At 37.2% G+C, this 21,470-nt stretch overlaps 1 protein-coding gene across 1 annotated transcript in view; it reads left to right on the forward strand.

Moving 5' to 3' along the window:
• The first annotated feature begins 5,295 nt into the window (after positions 1-5,295).
• Positions 5,296-21,470, forward strand: part of LOC105477318 (neuropeptide FF receptor 2) — a 98,625-nt gene continuing 82,450 nt past the window's right edge. Inside the window, exon 1 of the mRNA XM_011733780.2 lies at positions 5,296-5,483. The gene's annotated coding sequence lies outside the window, so the exon portion shown is untranslated. The remainder of the gene's footprint in view (positions 5,484-21,470) is intronic.

A 21,470-nucleotide genomic window follows, 5' to 3' on the forward strand; every position in this document is an offset into this window, starting at 1 on the left:
CTGAGAGCAGTTGTGCAGATGGGTACAATTCACCTACAACTCACGATAGTCCTGATCTCAGAAAGGTATTCAAGTACTCTCTCTACTTATTTCATACAGTCTGTGCTTTTACCAAACCAAGCTAGGAACTGTTTTTGTACAAGCCTCATGGTTCCCTAGCTCCATAGTTTGCCATAGTGTTTCCTTTGCCTGAAGTATCCACCCTCATCCCCGTCTGATGTGTCCAAATGGTACTAATTCCATGAGACCCAGTTCAAATGTCATGTCCTCGATGCCTCTATATGTGATAATATTTTCTCTTTGACTCCAAAGTTCTTTCTTTGGACTATGTAGTTCCTGTCTTACATGTCTTGCCTCTTCATAACAGACATAAATAAAAGCTTCTAAGTTCAAGAACAGTGTTTCATATGTTTACCTAAGTTCTACCTACTCTGCATCAAAAAACTAGCACAACTTTACTTGATGGTAGAGAGTCAATGAATATTATTGAGTGACTGAAGCCAGCTTTCAGAAAGACTAGAAAACAGCTAATATAGAAAAGCAGGAAGACAGTTTTCTAGACTGGGAGTTAGAATCATAGGCTCTTACAGCTTGAGAAATACTAGTTGAATCTTTTCATAGCATATTATTTGAAAAAACGGAAGCCTATGTAACTAAGTAAGGATCCAAAATGAAAAGACTGGGCCAGATTCTAGGGCTTCCATTTTCCATTCTGGTGTCTTTTTCAATTATTTTTTAATTATACAAACCCTATAATAGATAAAAATTTTGAAAAAATGTATTTATCCGTGATCATGACTCCACAATAAATGAATTGCTATTATTCAGATGCTCATTTCAGCATTATCCATAAGAATATATAGTTTTGCATAGATAATCCTGATTCACCTAAAATATCATGTTTGCTTTATTTTCACTTAACATTATTCTACATTCCTTTCTCTTTGTTATTATTGTTACTATAATTAAAACTTTTTATGACCACATAAATTTCGTTGAATTAATGTGCCAGAGTGCTCCTGGTTTCCCACTAATTAGTTAAAGCTAATACATAACTTTCTCCTTGTAGTTTTTATTTTTAATGTTTCCAATGGGTATATTTCCAAAGATGAGTTTTCTAAATCAAAATCTATAAATATCTTCATTGATTTTTTAATCTACACTATGAAACTGTTTTCCAAAAGTGTTGTTTTTAAAAGGATTACACTACTTTTACAATGATCTGACAAGCATGTGTTATTGTTAATTTAAATAGGAAAATGGTACTTGAATGTTACTTTAATCTGCATTTTCCTGATTATTAACAATGTCTACTTCTTTACTCTTTGTAATTCTACTAATTGAGAAGGTATCATTTATCTATGTCTTTTGCCTTTTGGCTATTCTTAACATTAAGTCTTTTTTATCTTTGATGCAAGTTTTAAAATTAATCTGCTTTTTGCCCATCAAGAAAAAAATAAACAAAATGAACAGCAACACTGAGTTCAAAACAAACAAACAAAAAAAGGATCAGAAATGACCACAATTAAGGTTATAGTCTTCTCTGTCCTTCTCTTCTATTGCCCTCCCACTAGTCACTTCTCTAATTTTTGTTCTTTTCTTGAGTCCAGGTTTGCTTTCTTCTTCCTGTTGTGCTTTCTTGAACTGTCTTCCCAAAGCTTCCATGTGGTTTGCAATATTCTGCTCTTTTGCAAGGCAACATATCAGTTTATCCTCATATTCCTTAAGGTAATATTCCCCAAGGTGGGGTACAAGGTGACATACTATTAGTGGAATGTAGGATAATTTAAAGTGCTCTATAGACAAACTTTGTAAAAATTAATAACATTTTATTTAATGTATATTATTATCTACTTCCTAATTATATCAAGCGACACTGATTTTTCCACTTCTGTGAAGAATTTATATATAAAGATACTTAATAACATATATCTTTTTTGTCATATGGACTTTTATCCCTTTCTCATGTAAAAGGAATACAGAGGTAGGCCAATCCAAACTGGAGATGAAGCTTTCTAGGGCTATCAAAAACTCAGGTTCCTTTCATCCTGTTTCTCTGCCACTCTCAGCATGTGGTATACACCCCATGGTTCAAGGTGGTAGCCTGAGTGCCACCATATTTAAGCTAGCCATGAGAAGAATGTATGGCAGTGTCATCAACAAAGCTAGAGTATGTTTTGGGAAGAAGACCAGGATTCTAGTTTTAGACATGCTGAGTTTGAGGAGATGTTGACACAGACATTAACAGTGTCAAGTAAGAGTCTCGTACTTACAGAGAAAATCTAGACTGGAGATGTAAATGTGGGGATCGCCTGCATATGCATGCTAATTAAGGCCAGTGGTGTGGATAAGAATGCATAGAAATTAGTGTAGCGTAAGAAGAGAAGTAAATCTAGCACTGAGCCTTAAAGAAATACCTATGTTAGGCTCGGCGACATGGCTCATGCTTATAATCCTAGCACTTTGGGAGGCCAGGGTGGGTGGGCTACCTGAGCTCAGGAGTTTGAGATGAGCCTGGGCAACATGTGAAACCCTGTCTCTACTAAAATACAAAACTTAGCCGCGTGTGGTGGCACATGCCTCTAGTTCCACCTAGTTGGGAGGCTGAGGCACAAGAATTGCTTGAACGTGGGAGGTGAAGGTTGTAGTAAGTCAAGGTCATGCCACTGCACTCCATCCTGGGCAATAAAGAGAACTCTGTCTCAAAAAAAAAAAAAAAAAAAAAAAAAAAATGAGCACAGTAGCTTACGTCTGTAATCCCAGCACTTTGGGAGGCCAAGGGATCATGAGTTCAGGAGATCAAAATAGTACTAGCTACTAAGGGAGGCTAAGGCAGGAGAATCGCTTGAACCTGGGAAGCGGAGGTTGCAGTGAGCCGAGATGGTGCCTCTGCACTTCAGCCTGGGAGACAGAGCAAGACTCCATCTCCATCTCAAAACAAACAAACAAAAAAACAAAAAACAAAACAAAGAAAGAAATACCTATGTTAAATGGCTGTGTAGGAAAATAAAAATTTAAAAACAGCCTGTAAAGGATACAAAAAATGAGTAGCCAGAGACGCAGGGTAAACAAACAAAAAATAGGGGATTATGAGGAAATATATGCCAAGAGGAGGAACTGTTACACATAGAAATCAAGCTGTTCAAAGGCCAAATAAGATGCAGACTGAAAAACATCCATTGTATTTCATTGTATTTCTCAACATGGAAGTATTGATGATTTTTGCAAGATTGGCGAGAGGGTCTAACTGGAGTGGGTTGCTAAGTGGATGGGAAGTGAGGAAAGGCAAATCGACAGATTGGACAGCAGAATAGTGCAGTTGTTCCTGAGAAGGAATGATGTATTACACTTAGGCCTTGAAGGAAAACAGTGGGATTTTCATATCGTTTTGTTTTAAATGGAAGATCTTAACATATATAAAAGCCAGGAATAATTCATTTCACAAGGAGAGAAGAAATATACAAGAGAGTGTGAAAATCCTGAAAATATGGGAGAGGGTGGGAAGAAAAGCTCACCATTGTAGACATGGGCTTTAGCTAGGAGAAAGAAAGACAACCTTCTCTATTAAAACCAGTTATAGCAAAGAATGATGAATGAAAGCGTGGAAGTTAAAACAGGGTGTGTAGGTGTTTACAGGAGAAGTACTCAGGGAGAGGTGCATATCAGGTCCTTCCCTAGTTTTATGTAATTTTCTTCTGCTTATGGATATAGTCTACTGTTTTCAGTGGTGGTGGAATAGTAGGGGTGGGGAGCAGGAGAATAGTTCTTGCAGTGTGTTGTTTCATGATACAGAAATGGAATCATAGTTTAAATGATTGTTACATAAGTTTTATATTTCTTTTAATTTGTAATAGAATCCTAGCAAGCTAGACATTACCTCACTGTCTCATCAAAAGCATTGCTATTGTTTTCATTCATTTTAACGACTTATTTTTCCAGTGGTATGAGGGATTATGTAGAGCAATGATCCACAATTATTTTTGCACTTTGATTTCAGAATCTCAGGTTGAATACAAAACGCTTTTCTCTTCTTAGTTTTATTTTACCCAACTAACTTATTATTCTATGCTATGACTCCTGTATTATCTCTTTAATATATTTTTCTTTTCTATGACTTTCTGTGCCTTGAGTATCCTGATAAACTTTAGAGAAGTGGAACCAGTATCCTTACTTTGAACTTGGTAAAGTCTTGGGAGAAATACCCCTTCCTAAATCCTCAGTGTAATCATCATCCAGTTTTAAACACATCACACACACACACACACACACACACACACACACACACACACACTTGTCAGAATCTGCAACTTTAATCCAAGACCAAGGAATCCTACTTTAAAAGGTCTGTCTCACCATAGGCTTTTTTTTTTTTTTTCCCTGTATCCCACATGTACCAGTGATATAGGTGGAGAAATGTAGTAGATAAAGAAATGAATTTGGCTTCTGGAGCTGTTCTTTCATTTAAATACCAGTTCTGTCATCTTAGACAAGTCACTAAACCTTGGTTCCTCTGTGTGGATCGGAAATAATTATACACCAACTCTTCACAAACCTAGGGTACTCATGTGAGATTAGCTCCAATAGGCTCCTCACAGGTTTTTCATGCTTGAAGCACCATTAATTATCCCCTTCTCAGTAACTGTATAAATCTCTAAGTTAATCCATTAAAGTCTAGTCATGTTCTCTCTATTAGCAAGACCCAACTGGGCAGATAGTCCTATTAGGATCATTGTGAGTCTCCCCAGGGTTCTCCCCCTTCCATTTCTGATTATGCTGTGAATAAATTTCCAGAATTTCAGAGGGGTTTGCTTGCAAGCTAAAAGGTCTTTGCAAAGACTCAAAGAATAGGGTCTGCTTCAGACAGAGGGAGGGTTTGCAATATGCGATGAACCTCTCAGTCCCATTAGAACCTTAAAGATGATGATAGCTCACATTTAGTGTAATGCTTAATTTGTACAAGACTATTCCAGGCACTTTTGCATGTAGACAGATAATTCTCAGATGACCCCTCTGATTAATATCATCATCATCTCTATTTTACAAACGAGGAAACTGAGGCACAGAGAGGCTAAATCACTTGTCCAGGATCTGGAGCCAAGTAACGGCGATGATGCTAGTCATACTGACGCTTCCTTTTCTTTGCTGCACTCGGATTCTGAGTTTCACAAGAATGTACCTGGGTGCCCATTAGCGGGATATGAATAGTTTCTTCGGAACCCCAGCGGCCAGCTGGTGCCTCCTGGAGAGTGACGTCTTATCTTAACGGGACAGGGAGGCGGGGAGCGAGCGCAGAGCACTCAGCGCCCTGCACCGCGGCGGGGCAGCCTGGAGCGGAGCAGGGAGCCCGAGGCTGACAGACGTCTGCTGGGGTTGAGCCGCCAGACCGCGAAAAGTAGCTGGAGCCAGATCAGGGACAGAACCTGTTGCTGCGGACCGGCTTGGTGGATTCTGGTTCCCGCCGCCGACAGGGCTCGCCGGGAGAGGTAACAGCATGGGCCAGTCTGGCTGGGGGCCCCCGCGTAAGGGCGCGATCCCTCTCTAATGCCTAACGCTTGCCTTGATGATACATATTAGCGATTGGGGACTGACACCTTGGATTTTTCAAATCCCTTCCTAATTACACAGGCATCCCTTTGGTCACTGGCCCGACATTGGGGGACTTCTCTGCCCTGGATGTCTGCACCACAGATGGCTGTGGCCCCAGGCTTGCAGAGCAGGGACCTGGTCAAGGGATGTGGGGCGCTTTCTTAACCTTAGAGTTTCCCCCAAATCCTCTCCAAGGCGGTATTGTAACTTTGTTGAATTTCCTTAGCCGGTTTGAAGCTAGCGAGTTTCTAAACTGTTTTCATCCGTGATGCTTCTGAGTAACGATCTTTGTGTATCTGAGGCTTCATCCTGTGCATTTCCACTTGCTAGAAAAGCTAAAATGAGGTTTCCGAGCTGCGTCCAGGACATCAGAGTCCTTATTGAAGGCGTTTGGATAGGTTTTATCCCCTTCCGGGAGTGAGATAGGGTTTCCAGACAATACCATTTTAGTTCTTCCGCCAAACTATCAGGCATTTTCCAACAGTGCTGCCCTAGGTCAAATTTAGGGTCTGGAGGAGAGGAAAATGATCTGCTTCAAGCTATCATTCCAGTTAAAGACAGAACTACTAACTAAAAACCAAAAATACATTTGTTCATTTCCCATTTCCCCTCAGCTAGACTGCAGATCTTTGAAATATTAATTTATTTTTTAAAATCTTATTTATAACATAAATTATACTAAGATGGTGGTTTACTTTTTTTAATCCAAATATGCAAAGTTGTTGTAAATGTATATCTAAATTTCTAATTCCATTCACATCCAAATAACTTCCAAGTGGTAACAATTAATGAGAGGAAGTATGGAAAAATCAATGGCTTGTAAACTGTGAAGGACATATTTTTGTTTCCGTCTGGATTTCTAATTAAACCATAATAAATTGAGTAAAATTATAATAATGATGAATCTAAGTTACGGTTGAATTTGTAAAATGGCTATAACATGCTCAAAAATAGTGCCATTATCATCAACAGAATGGTAATTGTATGCAGAATTCAGTTAGAATATTTCATCTGTTAAAAACGTCTATAGGTTGATCATTTTAAAAAACAGTGATGCAAAATAGTGCAGTAACAGTACTTACTGCACTGAATTTAAAGACACATATTAACATTAAAGACTGGCTATTGTAATAACAAAAATGTGCTTTCTTTATTGCTTGAAAATAGCAATATATCACTATCCTATTCTTTTCCTCAATATTTGTTTTTCCAAAATCCATACACCCCAGTAAGATCTTTCTACTAGCCATGATTTCTTCGCGTCTATAGAAAACTTCAGAGCATTTGAGGCTTAAACTTATTTTTGCTTCATCTATCTATTTGTCTGTTTTATCTGGCAGTTTTATTCTTGGTGCATTTTGTGAACACATTATAAAGTATCTAAAATTATATATTAGAAATTCGTTGTTTTATTTGTATGCTTATTTTATCCCATAGTTCCTATAAATCATACTGCTCACCAATACTATCTTTTACAGATGCCAAAGACTATAGGTTGAATAAATATGAATTCACTATAAACAAATGAATGATTTCTTCCTGAAGTATCAGCTTATTTATTGTAGTTATTCTTTGGCTGTGTGTGTGTGTGTGTGTGTGCATGTGTGTGTGTCTGTGTGATTTTTTATGAGAATTCCATGCAAATGCCTCTGTGATATTATAAACCTTTTGACTGCATTGCATTAAAATGGATTTCCAGCTGTAATATGGAACACAAAATAAGGACAACTTCATGCCTTGAAGCTTCAGATACTTAAAAATAATAATTTTGTAAAATACTACCCTCCTTATTATGGAAAAAAGGACATTTATTTTAGCTAAATATTTTAAAACTGTCAAGCACATTCAAAGAAAATGGGATAAATATAATCTCACATTCCTAAAACATATCTGGATTAGTCTATTCTCATGCTGCTATAAAGGACTGCCTGAGACTGGGTAATTTATGAAGGAAAAATATTTAATTGACTCAAAGTTCTGCAGGACTGAAGAGGTCTCAGGAAACTTACAATCATGGCAGAAGGGGAAGCAAACATGTTCTTTTTCATGTGATGGCATGAAGGAGAAGTGCCAAGCAAAAGGGGAAAAGCCCCCTATAAAACCATCAGATCTCATGAGAACTCACTCACTATCATGAGAATAGCATGGCAGTAACTGCCCTTATGATTCAATTACCTCCCACCGAGTCCCTCCCGGCAACACATGGGGATTACAAGAACTACAATTCAAGATGAGATTTGGGTGGGGACATGGCCAAACTATATCAATATTTATATAGTATTTTAATAATCTTAACAAATTGTTCCCTTAAACATGTGCATTTTATGCTTACCATTAACCTGATGTTAACAGTTAATTTTCCTTTCCTCTCTGTTTCCCTTTGATTTTAAGTTCTAGCTTTATGGATAAATTGGTTCTTAAATGAATTTTCCAATTGCCTTGAAACTGAACGTTAAGGCTTCAGGGAGACTTTCACTCCATTAGACTAGAAGGAAATGGAAATATACTACCCATACAAAAAGATGCAATGGTCACTGCAGCAGACAGCTGTTGAGAATGGTCTGGTATCCTTGCTTTGTGGAGTTTTCAAATACGAGACTTCTAAAAGTAAAGAAATTAGGTTTCTTCCCAGTCAGGCTTCTAACTGGCTCTGTGCCTCAGGCAAATCATTTAACTTCTCCATGTCTAAGATTCCTCAAATGTAAAAGGATGAATTATAATTTGATTTCTAAAATCCTTTCACCCCTCTAGATTTCTCTGTTTCTATGGTAGAGGGCAGAGGATCCAGAGTGAGAAAGCTCATATATCCTTGCTTTGCCATTTGAGAGCTTCTGCCCTTAGGCAAGGCCCTGAAATTCTATAACGTCAACATCTCCTCTACAAAATGGCCTAATAGAAGAAATTAACAGAATGATCTATTGTGCTGGATACTGTGTCTGGTATACAGGGGATGCACAATAATGTTTTTAACGCACGCATCTCTGAAATATCTAAAGGGATTTCTGCCTGTGACAGGGGAGGAAACGAGCTAAAAGCAGAGGAGTCTCTCCTGCATCTGCAGGTGGGCAATTCCCAGTATAGTTTCTATAGCATGTACCAGAGACCAGGAAAAGAGAGGTCCAGAGCCTCAAGCATAGTATGAATGCCTCCTTGATATCTTCCCATAGTTTAGCCCCGCCCCCCCCTCAAAAAAAAGGCAAAGTGAGTCAGGACAGCATAAATATTAAATTTAATGCCACACACGAATGACAAGACATGTCCTATTCTGGTTTCCATGTCAAACTAGGCTTGATTCTATTACAGCTAAGCATACCAGCTAGGTCGTATAATGACAATCAGAATAATTGTACAATCCAAATCACACCACACCAGTAATTAGAAAAGAGAAAGAAAAAAGAAACAAACAAAATAACTCCTGAAATGCCAAAATGTTGGTTCTCTTTCAACTGTATTTCCATTTAAAATTTAAAGTTTTCAAATATTATGAAAGTATATTTCTTTCTTTTTTTTTTTTTTTTTTTGAGATGGAGTCTCGCTCTGTCGCCCAGGCTGCAGTGCAGTGGCGCGATCTCAGCTCACTGCAAGCTCCGCCTCCTGGGTTTACGTCATTCTCCTGCCTCAGCCTCCCGAGTAGCTGGGACTACAGGCGCCCGCCACCTCGCCCGCTAGTTTTTTGTATTTTTTAGTAGAGACAGGGTTTCACCGTGTTAGCCAGGATGGTCTCGATCTTCTGACCTCGTGATCCACCCGTCTCGGCCTCCCAAAGTGCTGGGATTACAGGCTTGAGCCACCGCGCCCGGCCGAAAGTATATTTCTTACTATTTTCTTCTTGGGCTATTATAAGAGTCTTATTTAGGTGTCTACATAGAGTCTGGGTTCCATGTGGCAGTTGCAGACTAAAGTAACTGCCATTAGAACTGATGAGCCTTTTTCTAGTCCCTCAGACAAGTCTCAGTTGATCCGTATTTTCAGAATTCTGGAGGGTTTACCAAACGTATTAGAATATTATAGTTCTGGTTGCATTCCCACAAAATTTAGAAAACATCAATAATTTCCCAAAGCCAAATGAGATCAAAATATCTAAACTTAAGTGAGCTGTAACCATACACATTATCTCATTTAATCCTCATGATTTTAGAAATTGAGTAAGCTTACAATCCGTTTTTGGTGTTTAAAGAAACTGAGGCTCAGAAATAATTTGCCAAAGTAAATATGTTTACTAGTTTGAGGAACCAGGATAATGAACTCATGTCGTGTCCCAGTCCACATGTTTAAATTCTACACTGCAGGGCTCCCAACTATGTAGTAACAACAGCTTACAATCAAAGTACCAATTTCTGCATATACTGATCCTTTCCACATGAAAGCTATGTACCTAGGAAGAGATAAATATTACAGTCCTCATGAAGATTTTTCTAAGTGGAAGTAAGAAACATCGGAGTTATTTGTGAAACTTTTTGAAATGTACCGCCACAGATTAGCAGGCTGGAGTTGGGTTTGGGTGGTATGTGTTTGTGTGTGTGTGTGTGTGTGTATACACACATTTTATATATATATATAATATATACATTTAAATATATAGTATAGATATGATTCTGAGTCAAAATTATTTTCATGATTTCCCATAATGAAAAAAATTTGTCCCAATCCACATTGCCATTTTGTAGCCATAGACAGACTAATCTTAAGAATCTTAAGTGTTGTCTTGGACAGGAGGTATTTAGAAAAATTATAGCAAGAGGATAAATATTTCTTCAATTTAGCCTCACCAGAATGTGAGTTAAATCAAATAGTTGTATATATTAGAATTTATCACCTGCAAACATACAAGGAAATAAGGACAAATTTTAGATTAAGTGCTTGCACATGACCTTATGATTCTCATATCTTGGGGGAGTTTGTGACTTATAAAAACTGCTTTATCTTACCAAGAGTGCCGTCTCAAACACCCTATCTCCTTGCTAAACGTAAACATTTAAAGAGGTGATACTTGCAGTGCTTAGGATTTCTCTCAAATTCCCTACTTTCCCTTAAAGTATGGAGTCTCATTTAAAATCTTTAAAGTACCTCATTTAGGCCAGGTGTGGTAACTCATGCCTGTAATTCCAGCACTTTGGCAGGTAGAGGCAGGAGGATCACTTGAGCCCAGTTCGAGACCAGCCTAGGCAACATACTGAGATCCAGTGCCTACAAATTAAAAACAACCAAACAAACAAACACAAAGAAAGAAAAAAGCTAGCTGGTCATAGTGGCACATACCTGTAGTTCCAGCAACTCAGGAGGTTAAGGTTAAGGTGGAAGGATTGTTTGACCCCTGGAGGCTGAGGTTGCAGTGAGCCATGATTGTGCCACTGCACTCCAGCTTGGGCAACAGAGCAAAATCTTGTTTGTAAAAAAAAAAAAGAAAACAAAAAGAAAAGGGTCTCATTTAAAGTCTCCAATTTTTCCTTCCCATTTTACTTCTTGTCCTTGCATTCTTGGCACACTGATAATAAACTGAATGTGGGGTCTCTCTAGGATCACACCTTCCACTCTTTGTAAGGATGCTGTATCTCATTTCCAATAGACAACTCTCTCAGCAGAATTTACAGCCTTGCGTTTCTCTTTCTCCTTACTCATGATCTCCTCTTCTGTCTGGAATTCCCCATCCTCCACAGGTGTGCAAAGTGTTTTCTTTGTTTTTGTCCTTGGGTAGCCATTTATGTCATTTATATCAGTGTTACTAAAGGCTTAGAAGCCTTTGGCTAAAATCTTCCCTGTTTAAGGGAGTTCCCTTTGTTCTTGCTCTTTTTTCAGCTGGAAAAACTACATTAAGTAATTTCTGTGATATATGCTTCTTTCAAAACTAGTGGCCCTGTGCTTCCCTTAACACAGAAGTATCAAAGATCAGCATGAGCTTGGCCAATATCCTGAGCTTGCTTTTCTTGATATTTTGATTATCTAGGTTTTAGTAACTTCTAATTCATGTTTACCTACAGAATTAGTGCCCAGCTTGAAGATTCTACAGTATCCAAAGCCTTACAATTTCTCACTGTCCGTATCCTCAGCTCTCATCTCTTTTTTCCTCCTCTTAGACCCTCAAGCCTTGAACATGCCAAGCTCATTCTCAATCACAGTTTTTGCACCTAATGCTCTCCCTGCCTGGAAATCGTGCCTCTCAGAGCTGCGCGGGAGGGGTTCTTTAAGTCCTTTCATCTTGGGTCTGGAGTGCCTCTCCACACTGGTGGTCATCACAGTATTGTCTGATTTGTGTCAAAGCCCACTTGCTAGTGGAGACTATCTCCATTTATGTGTTCATTTATCAATGATATTATTCCCCAAAATGAAATATAAGCTCCATGAGAGATGTACACTATGCATTCATATTTATTGCTGGCCTTAGTGCCTAGAACAGAGTCTAGCACATAGTAGATACTCAGCAAATAATTATTCTGTGAAAATTTTACATCCATTTCCCTATTAGATTCTCCTGCATCTTTTTATAGGTACAGACAGGTTGCCAAAACTTCAACCTTAAGTTGCTCCCATGATTCATTCCTGTTTCTAATTCTTTCCTGTTGATCCTATCTTAGCTAAAATACCAATAAGTATATATTTTTTCCTTTAATATGGAAAAGAATTTTGAAAAAGCTATCACTGCACCATTTTAATATATATTCAGGTTCCATAGTATCTGTATATGTTGGTTCCAAAGAATAATCTGGATCTGAGTACTAGGAAAAACTAAAATGAAAAGTAGCACAACATTTACTTTTCATTAAAGTTACGTTACTCATTCCATTATTTTCTCTCTTTTTTTCTTTTTTTTAAATTATACTTTAAGTTCTAGGGTACATGTGCACAACATGCACGTTTGTTACCTATGTATACACGTGCCATGTTGGTGTGCTGCACCCATTAACTCGTCATTTACATTAGGTACATCTCCTAATGCTATCCCTCCCCCCTCCCTCCACCCCACGACAGGCCCTGGTGTGTGATGTTTCCCTTCCTGTGTCCAAGTGTTCTCATTGTTCAATTCCCACCTATGAGTGAGAACATATGGTGTTTGGTTTTCTGTCCTTGAGATAGTTTGCTGAGAATGATGGTTTCCAGCTTCATCCGTGTCCCTACAAAGGACATAAATGCATCCTTTTGTATGGCTGCATAGGATTCCATGGTGTATATGTGCCACATTTTCTTAACCCAGTCTATCCTTGATGGACATTTGGGTTGGTTCCAAGTCTTTGCTATTGTGAATAGTGCCGCAATAAACATACGTGTAGCCTGTGTCTTTATAGCAGCATGATTTATAATCCTTTGGGTATATACCCAGTAATGGGATGGCTGGGTCAAATGGTATTTCTAGTTCTAGATCCTTGAGGAATTGCCACACTGTCTTCCACAATGGTTGAACTAGTTTACAGTCCCACCAACAGTGTAAAAGTGTTCCCATTTCTCCACATCCTCTCCAGCACCTGTTGTTTCCTGATTTTTTAATGATCACCATTCTAACTGGTGTGAGATGGTATCTCATTGTGGTTTTGATTTGCATTTCTCTGATGGCGAGTGATGATGAGCATTTTTTTCATGTGTCTGTTGGCTGCATAAATGTCTTCTTTTGAGAAGTGTCTGTTCATATCCTTTGCCCACTTTTTGATGGGGTTGTTTGTTTTTTTTCTTGTAAATTTGTTTAAGTTCTTTGTAGATTCTGGATATTAGCCCTTTGTCAGATGAGTAGATTGCAAAATTTTCTCCTATTCTGTAGGTTGCCTGTTCACTCTGATGGTAGTTTCTTTTGCTGTGCAGAAGCTCTTTAGTTTAATTAGATCCCATTTGTCAATTTTGGCTCTTGCTGCCATTGCTTTTGGTGTTTTAGACATGAAGTCCTTGCCCATGCCTATGTCCTGATTGGTATTGCCTATCCTCAGAAATAATACCACACATCTACAACCATCAGATCTTTGACAAACCTGACAAAAACAAGAAATGGGAAAAGGTTTCCCTATTTAACAAATGGTGCTGGGAAAACTGGCTAGCCATATGTAGAAAGCTGAAACCGTATCCCTTCCTTACATCTTATACAAAAATTAATTCAAGATGGATTAAAGACTTAATTGTTAGACCTAAAACCATAAACACCCATTCCATTGTTTTAATTGGCATGATTTTTCATCTTTAAAATATATTTTGAAAATATATACATATATAGAGAGATAATTTTGTATAAGTGCCTAAACTAAATTACATCATAATGTTCTTTTTTAATTCTTAATTTTAAAATTCCCTCTTAATTGCCTCTGTCTACCTCTTCTCTTCTGCTTCCGTGTTACAGGTAACCAATCTTAACTGGGTTCTATTATGTTAGATTTTTATCTACTCTTATAGCCATTCACATATATACACATTCAAACCAATCTTTTTGTCATCATTTAGAAAATATACACATCTTGTTTTCTTACTCTTGATTACTTTGTGGAAATCCCTCCATGTCGATTTTTATGGATAAAATTCAATTCTAAATGGCTATATGTAATATAACATGATATGGATAATAAGAAACAAATTCAACCATTCCCTTTTTGATAAACATTCACTTTGTTTCCAGAGGTTTCTATTTTGTTGGGTTTTGTCATAAAACAAGGCTACAATAAAAGTAATTATTTAAAAACTATTTTATCTCCAGGTCTAAAGAGCAAAGCTATTTTTCAATTTTAATGTATATTGCCTTATTGCTTTCGAAGTACTACAGTTATTTACATTTTTAGTAGAAGACTATGACACTGTTCTTTGCTCATGTCCTTACAGCAATAGGTGTTGTAACTGTTTACGTTATTAGTTGTTAATTTGAATTTCTTAACTACTTGTGAAGTTAAATATATTTTTATATTCTTCAGATGTTGGAACTTTTTATGTAAATCATTTATTAATATTCTTGCCCACTTTACTGAGATATTAGTATTTTTCTCAATTTATATGCTCTTTGAATATTATAATTATTAATGCTTATCATAGATAGTAAATGTTTTCCATATCGTCTGCTGCCTTTCTTCATAACTTTATTGTGCACATTTAAAATATTTGTATAGACAATATATTTAATTTTTTTGTATATATTTTGGATTCCAGTGTTGATTAATATGATTTTTCTTATTGCTACATTAGACATGTAGTCTTCTAGATTTTATTGAAGGATTTTTATTTTTAAAAATTTTAGCATTGGTTTTTAATTCAAGTGGAGTTTCAAAACACATGCCATACATAGTGAACCAACCTTCACTTCTTCCAAATAACTTACTAAATATTTCATTCTTCCCCTTCGAATTGAAAACCCACTTTTGACATATTTTAAAATCTCATGTATAATGGGATCTATGTTTGTATCCTTGATTCTGTTTACTGACCAATTTCTCCAGTTCTATGGCAACACCAAATTGTTTTGATTATATTTGCCATAGATCATTTTTCTGATATCCTAAAAAGCATATCTCCTTACTGTTTTTCTCCACAAATGTTCTTAGCTTTTCCTGGGCACATTTTCTTTCCTCTGAACTTTTAAAAATAATATTCCTAAACAAATCCTGTCACTGCTTTGCAAATATTTTTACCAAACGAACTGTTTGTATATACATATTTTAAATGATATTATATTAAATTGATATGTTAATTTGGGGAGATGACCTATAAATTATTAAAATTTATCTTCCAAAAATTAGGCATGCTGTTCAATTTTAAAGAAATTTTAAAATATTTCAATGGGGTTTTATTTTTTATGTCATTATTTTATATTCCACCTTTTTTCCTGTTAAATTTATTTTTACATATGCTACATTTTAGTCACTGCTGTAAAATATATATATGTATATATATATATATTCATTTAAATTTCTAGGTGCTATTGCTAATATTAAGAATGACCACTTTTAAAAATTTTTTAACTTATTTTATATTCAGGGGGTACGTGTGCTGGTTTGTTACAAAGGTATATTGTGTGATGCTGAGGTTAGGGGGACAGTTGAACCTGTGAGCAAAGTCTCCAATACATAATTTTTCAACTGTTGCTCCCTTCCTCCCTTCCCCTTCTTGTATTCCTTAGTGTCTATTGTTCTCATCTTTATATCCATGTGTTTCCAATGATTAGCTCCCTCTTATAAGTGAGAACATACAGTATTTAGTTTTCTGTTTCTGCATTTATTTGCTTAGGATAATGGCCTCCGGCTGTATCCATGTTGCTGCAAAGTACATGATGCTGTTCTTTTTTATTACTGCATAGTATTACATGGTGTATATGTATCATATTTTTAAAATCCAAACCACTGTTGATGAATACCTGGGTTGATTTCGTGTCTTTATTATTGTGAACAATGCTGCAATGAATATATAAGTGCAAGTGTCTTCTTGGTAGAATGATTTCTTTTCCTTTGGATATATACCAAGTAATGGAATTGCTGGTTCGAATGGTAGTTCTATCCTTAGTTCTTTAAGAGATCTCCAAACTGTTTTCCACAGTGGCTGAACTAATTTACTCTCCCGCCAACAGTATATAAGCATTCCTTTTTCTCCACAACCTCATCAGCATCTGTTCTTTTTAGACTTTTCAGTAATAGCCATTCTAATTGGTGTGAGATAATATCTCGCTGTAGTTTGATTTGCATTTCTCCAATGTTTAGTGGTGTTGAGCATTTTTTTCATATGTTTGTTGAGTGCTTGTATGTCTTCTCTTGACAAGCGTCTACTCATGTCCTATGCTCACTTTTTAATGGAGTTTTTTTTTTTCTTGATTTGCTTAAGCTCCTTATAGATTGTGAATATTAGACCTCTGTTGGATGCATAGTTTTCAAATATTTTCTCCCACTCTGTAGGTTGTCTGTTTACTTCATTGAGAGTTTCCTTTGTTGTGCAGAAGCCCTCTAGTTTAACTAGAGTCTCACTTGTCAGTTTTTGTTTTTGTTGCAATTGCTTTTGAGGTTTATAAATTCTTTGCCATGGCTAATAATATGGCTTGGCTGTGTCCCTCACCCAAATCGCATTTTGAATTATAGTTCTCATAACACCATGTGTCCATGCTGTTCTTGTGATGGTGAGTTCTTATGAGATTTGATGGCTTTATAAGGGACTTTCCCCCCTTTTGCTTGGCACTTCTTGCTGCCGCCATGTGAAAAAGGGCATGTTTGCGTCCACTAGTCCAGTGTGAAAATGGACTAGTAGAGTATATTGGTACCCAGAATGGAGTGCTGCTGTAATGATAGCCAAAAATGTGGAAGCAACTTTGGAACCTGGTAAGTGGCAGAGGTTGGAACAGTTTGGAGGGCTCAGTAGAATATAACAAATGTAGGAAAGTTTGGAACTTCCTAGAGACTTGTTGAATGGCTTTCATCAAAATGCTGATAGTGATACAGACAATAATGCCCAGGCTGAGGTAATCTCAGATTGAGATGAGGAACTAGTTAGGAACTGGAGCAAAGGTGACTCTTGTTTTGCTTTAGCAAAGAGACTGGCGGCATTTTACCCCCTTCCTAGAGATCTGTGGAACATTCAACTTGAGAGAGATGATTTAGAGCATCTGGCAGAAGAAATTTCTATGTGGCAAAGCATTCAAGAGAAAGCAGAGTATAAACGGTTTAAAAAATATGCAGCCTGATTATGAAGTAGAAAAGAAAAATCCATTTTCTGAAAAGAAATTTAAACCAGTAGCAGAAATTTGCATAAGTAATGAAGAGCAGAATATTAATCATGAAAACAATGGGGAAAACATCTCTAGGGCACATCAGGGCAGCCCTCCCATCACAGGCCCGGAGGCCTAAGAGGGAAAAATGGTTTCTTAGACCAGGTCCAGGGCCCCCTGCTGTGTTCAGCCTTGGGACTTGGTGCCCTGTGTCCCAGCCACTCCAATCATGACTAAAAGGGGTCAATGTACAGTTTGGGCCATGGTTTCAGAGGGTGTAAGTCCCAATCCTTGTTAGCTTCCATGTACTGTTGGTCCTGCAGGTGCACAGAAGATAAGAATGGAGGTTTGGGAACCTCCACCTAGATTTCAGAGAATGTATGGAAGTGTGACCTGGATGTGAGACATGGAGTCAAAGGAGATAATTTTGGTAATTTAAGGTTTAATAATTACCCTATTAGATTTCGGGCTTGCATGGGACCTGTAGCCCCTTTGTTTTGGCTAATTTCTCCCATGTGAAATGGTGTATTTACCCAATTCCTATACCGCATTGTATCTAGGAAGTAACCAACTTACTTTTGATTTTTATAGGCTTATAGGTGGAAGGGACTTGCCTTGTCTCAGATGAGACTTTGGACTTCGACTTTTAAGTTAATGCTGGAATGAGTCAAGATTTTAGGGGACTGTTGGAAGGGCATGATTGTGTTGTGAATTGTGAGGACATGAGATCTGGGAGGTCAGGGGCAGAATGACATGGTTTGGCTGTGTCCCCACCAAAATCTCATCTTGAATTGTAGTTCCCCAAATCCCCACATGTAGTGAGAAAGATCTGGTGGGAGGTAACTGAATCATGGGGGCACTTACTTCCATGCTGTTCACATGATAGTGAGTGAGTTCTAACAAGATCTGATGGTTTTATAAGGGACTTTTCTCCCTTTTGCTTGGCATTTCTTCTTGCTGCCACCATGTGAAAAAGGACATGTTTACTTCCTCTTCCACCACGATTGTAAGTTTCCTGAAGCCTTCCCACTCCTGCAGAACTGTGAATTAATTAAGCCTCTTTCCTTTATAAATTACCCAGCCTAGAGTACGTCCTTATAGCAACATGAGAATGAACTAATACAGCCAATGTCAAGAAGTGTATTCCCTAGGTTTTCGTCTAGGATTTTTACAGTTTTAGGTCTTACATTTAAGTCTTTAATCCATCTTGAGTTGCTTTTTGTGTATGGTGAGAAGTAGGGATCTAATTTCATTCTTCTGTATATGGTTTGCCAGTTATCCCAGCACTACTTTAACAATATTGATTCTTTGAATCCATGAGCATGGAATGTTTTTCTACTTGATTATGTCATCTGTGATTTCTTTCAGCAGTGATCCCTTTTATCCACGTTCTCACCAATGTTGGTTATTTTTTGTCTTTTTAATAGTAGCCATTCAAACTAGGGTAAGATGATATCTCATTGTGGTTTTGTTTTGCATTTTCCTAATGATTAGTGATGTTGAGCATTTTTTTCATATAGCCACTGGCCATTTGTATGTCTTCTTTTAAGAAATCTCTATTCACGTTTTTTGTCCACTTCTTACTGGGATTATTATTTTTTTTTTCCGTTGAGTTGTTTCATTCCTTGTATATTCTGGATATTAGTGCCTTTTTGGATGAATAGTTTACAATTATTTTCTCCCATTCAGTGGTCTTTACTGCATTCATTTTTTTTCCTTTGCTTTGCAGAAGAAGCTTTTTAGCTTGTACTAATCCCATTTGTCTATTTTTGTTTTTGTTGCCTGTGTTGAGGTCTTAGCCATAAAAATCTCTGCCTAGACAAATGTTCTATATTGTTTTCCCTATTTTTTCTAGTCATTTTATAGTTTTAAATCTAAGTCTTTATTTCATGTTGAGTTGATATTTGCCTATAGTGAAGGATATGGCTTCACTTTCGTTCTTCTGCAATATGGGTATCCAATTTTCCCAGTACAATTTATTGAAGAGGGTGTTTGTTCCTCAATCTGTGTTCTTGTCCCTTTGTCAAAAATCAGTTCGCTGTAAATACCTGATATACTGATTTTGTTTCCTTTGGATAAATACACAGTAGTGATTGCAGGATTGAATGATATTCTATTTATAGTTGTTTTTGAGAAATCTCCACATTGTTTTCCATTATGGCTGTACCAATTTACATTCCCACAGCAGGGGGTATTTCCAGGTTCTCTATTCTGTTCCATTGGTCTATGTGTCTATTTTTATACCAACACCATTCCTCTTTTGGTTACTATAGCCTTATAATATATTTTTAAAACAGATAGTGTGATATTTTTGCCTTTGTTCTTTTTGCTCAGGATATCTGAGTAGCCAAGTACAGATGCTGCTCAGCTTATGATGTATAATAAACCCATGGTTAAGTTGACAATGTTGCAATTCCCAAATGCATTTAGTACAGTTAACCTGAACATTGTAGCTTAGTCTAGCCTACCTGAAACATGCTCAGAAAATTTACATTGGCCTACACTTGGGCAAAAATCATCTAATACAATACATATTTTATAATAAAGTTTGAATAGCTCATGTACTTTACTGAATGCTGCACTGAAAAGAGAAGAAATAATGGTTGTATGGGTACACAAAGTATGGTTTCTGTTGAATGCATATGGCTTTCACATGATCATAAAGTAGAAAAATCCTAAGTTAAACGTTTGAATGTTGGGAACTGTGTGTATTGATGAGGGTGTGGAGTAATGAAAATTTTTACTTGCTTTGGTCACTTTGGAAAGCAATTTGATTTCATACAATTAAAAATGTATATGCCCTATATATGCATAAGGAGATATGTATAAAGATGTTTATTGCAGTATTATTTATAATAAAATAATGAAAAAACCCCATTAATTAAAGAATGGGAAAGTAATATGTAATATAATCATGTGGTAAATACCGCAGGTAGGCAAAAAAACAGCTGCCATGATTTGGTTAAATGAAAAGACTGGATAGATTTGAGCCCTGGCCCTGTCATAACTTTGGATAGTTACTTATACTTTTCCTGCTTCAGCACTGTAAAATATAAATAATGCTATGGTTTGAGAGCTCCCTCCAAAACCCATGTTGAAATTTAACTGCCAATATAATATTTTTGCTAACCGGGGCCTTTAACAGATGATTAAGTCATGAGAGTTTCACCCTAATGAGTGGATTAATGCCATTATTGCAGAAGTGGGCTAGTTATTGCAGGAGTGGGCTCCTGATAAAAAGATTAGTCCAGCCCCCTTTTGTTCTCTATGTCTCACATACTTGCTTACCCTTCCACAGTGGGATGACCCTCACCAGATGCTGGCACCATCCTTTTGGACTTCTCAGCCTCCAGACCCATGAGCCAAATAAATTTCTGTTCTTCATAAGTTACTTAGTGTGTGGTACTCTGTTATAACAGCAGAAAAAAGAGATACTATTCATACTGAAAAGTGAGGCTGTTGTTATAGCAAAGTGCTGAAAAGGTGGAAGCAGTGGAACTAGATAATGGGTAGAGGCTGGAAGAATTTGGAGGAGCAGGCTAGAAAAAGCCTAGATTACTATGAATGTAGCATTAAAGGCAACTCTGGTAAGGGGTCCAAACAAGAGGAGAGCTGTAGGGAAACATGAAACTTTTTAGAGATTACATAAGGGGTGGTGACCAGAAGGCTGATTGAAATATTAATGGTAAAGGCCATTTTGATGAAGTTTCAGAGGGAAATTAAGAATAATGTTTTAGACACTGGGGTAAAGTCCATCCTTGTTTTACAGTTGTAAAGACCTTGACTGAGTGCCCAAAGCCTGAGGGCTTTGCAGAATGCAGAGCTTAAAAGTGATGAACTAGGATATCTGGCGGAAGATATACCCAAGCAGCACAGCATTCAGGCTGCTGCACGGCTGCTTTTAACCATATACAGTGAGATGTGAGGGATGACTTCAATAAAGAACTTATACTAAATAGGAAACAGAGTGAAAGGATTTGGAAAATTCACAGCTTAGTTATGTAAATAATTTAAAAAAAAAAAGAAAATTTCAGAAGTGAACACTATGGATGTGGCCAAGTGACAATTGCTAAAGAGATTAATATGGATAAAAGCCAGGTGCTATTTATCAAGACCATGGAAGAAAAACCCTGAAGGCATTTCAAGTATCACTGAGGTTGCCCCTTCCGTCATAGGCCCAGAGCTGTAGGAGGGCAGAATGGTTTCTGGTGATGGTCCTGAAGCATCTTCCATGGGCTCA

Source organism: Macaca nemestrina, chromosome 3, assembly GCF_043159975.1.
Source record: "Macaca nemestrina isolate mMacNem1 chromosome 3, mMacNem.hap1, whole genome shotgun sequence".
In the NCBI taxonomy this organism is placed as follows: Eukaryota; Metazoa; Chordata; class Mammalia; order Primates; family Cercopithecidae; genus Macaca; species Macaca nemestrina.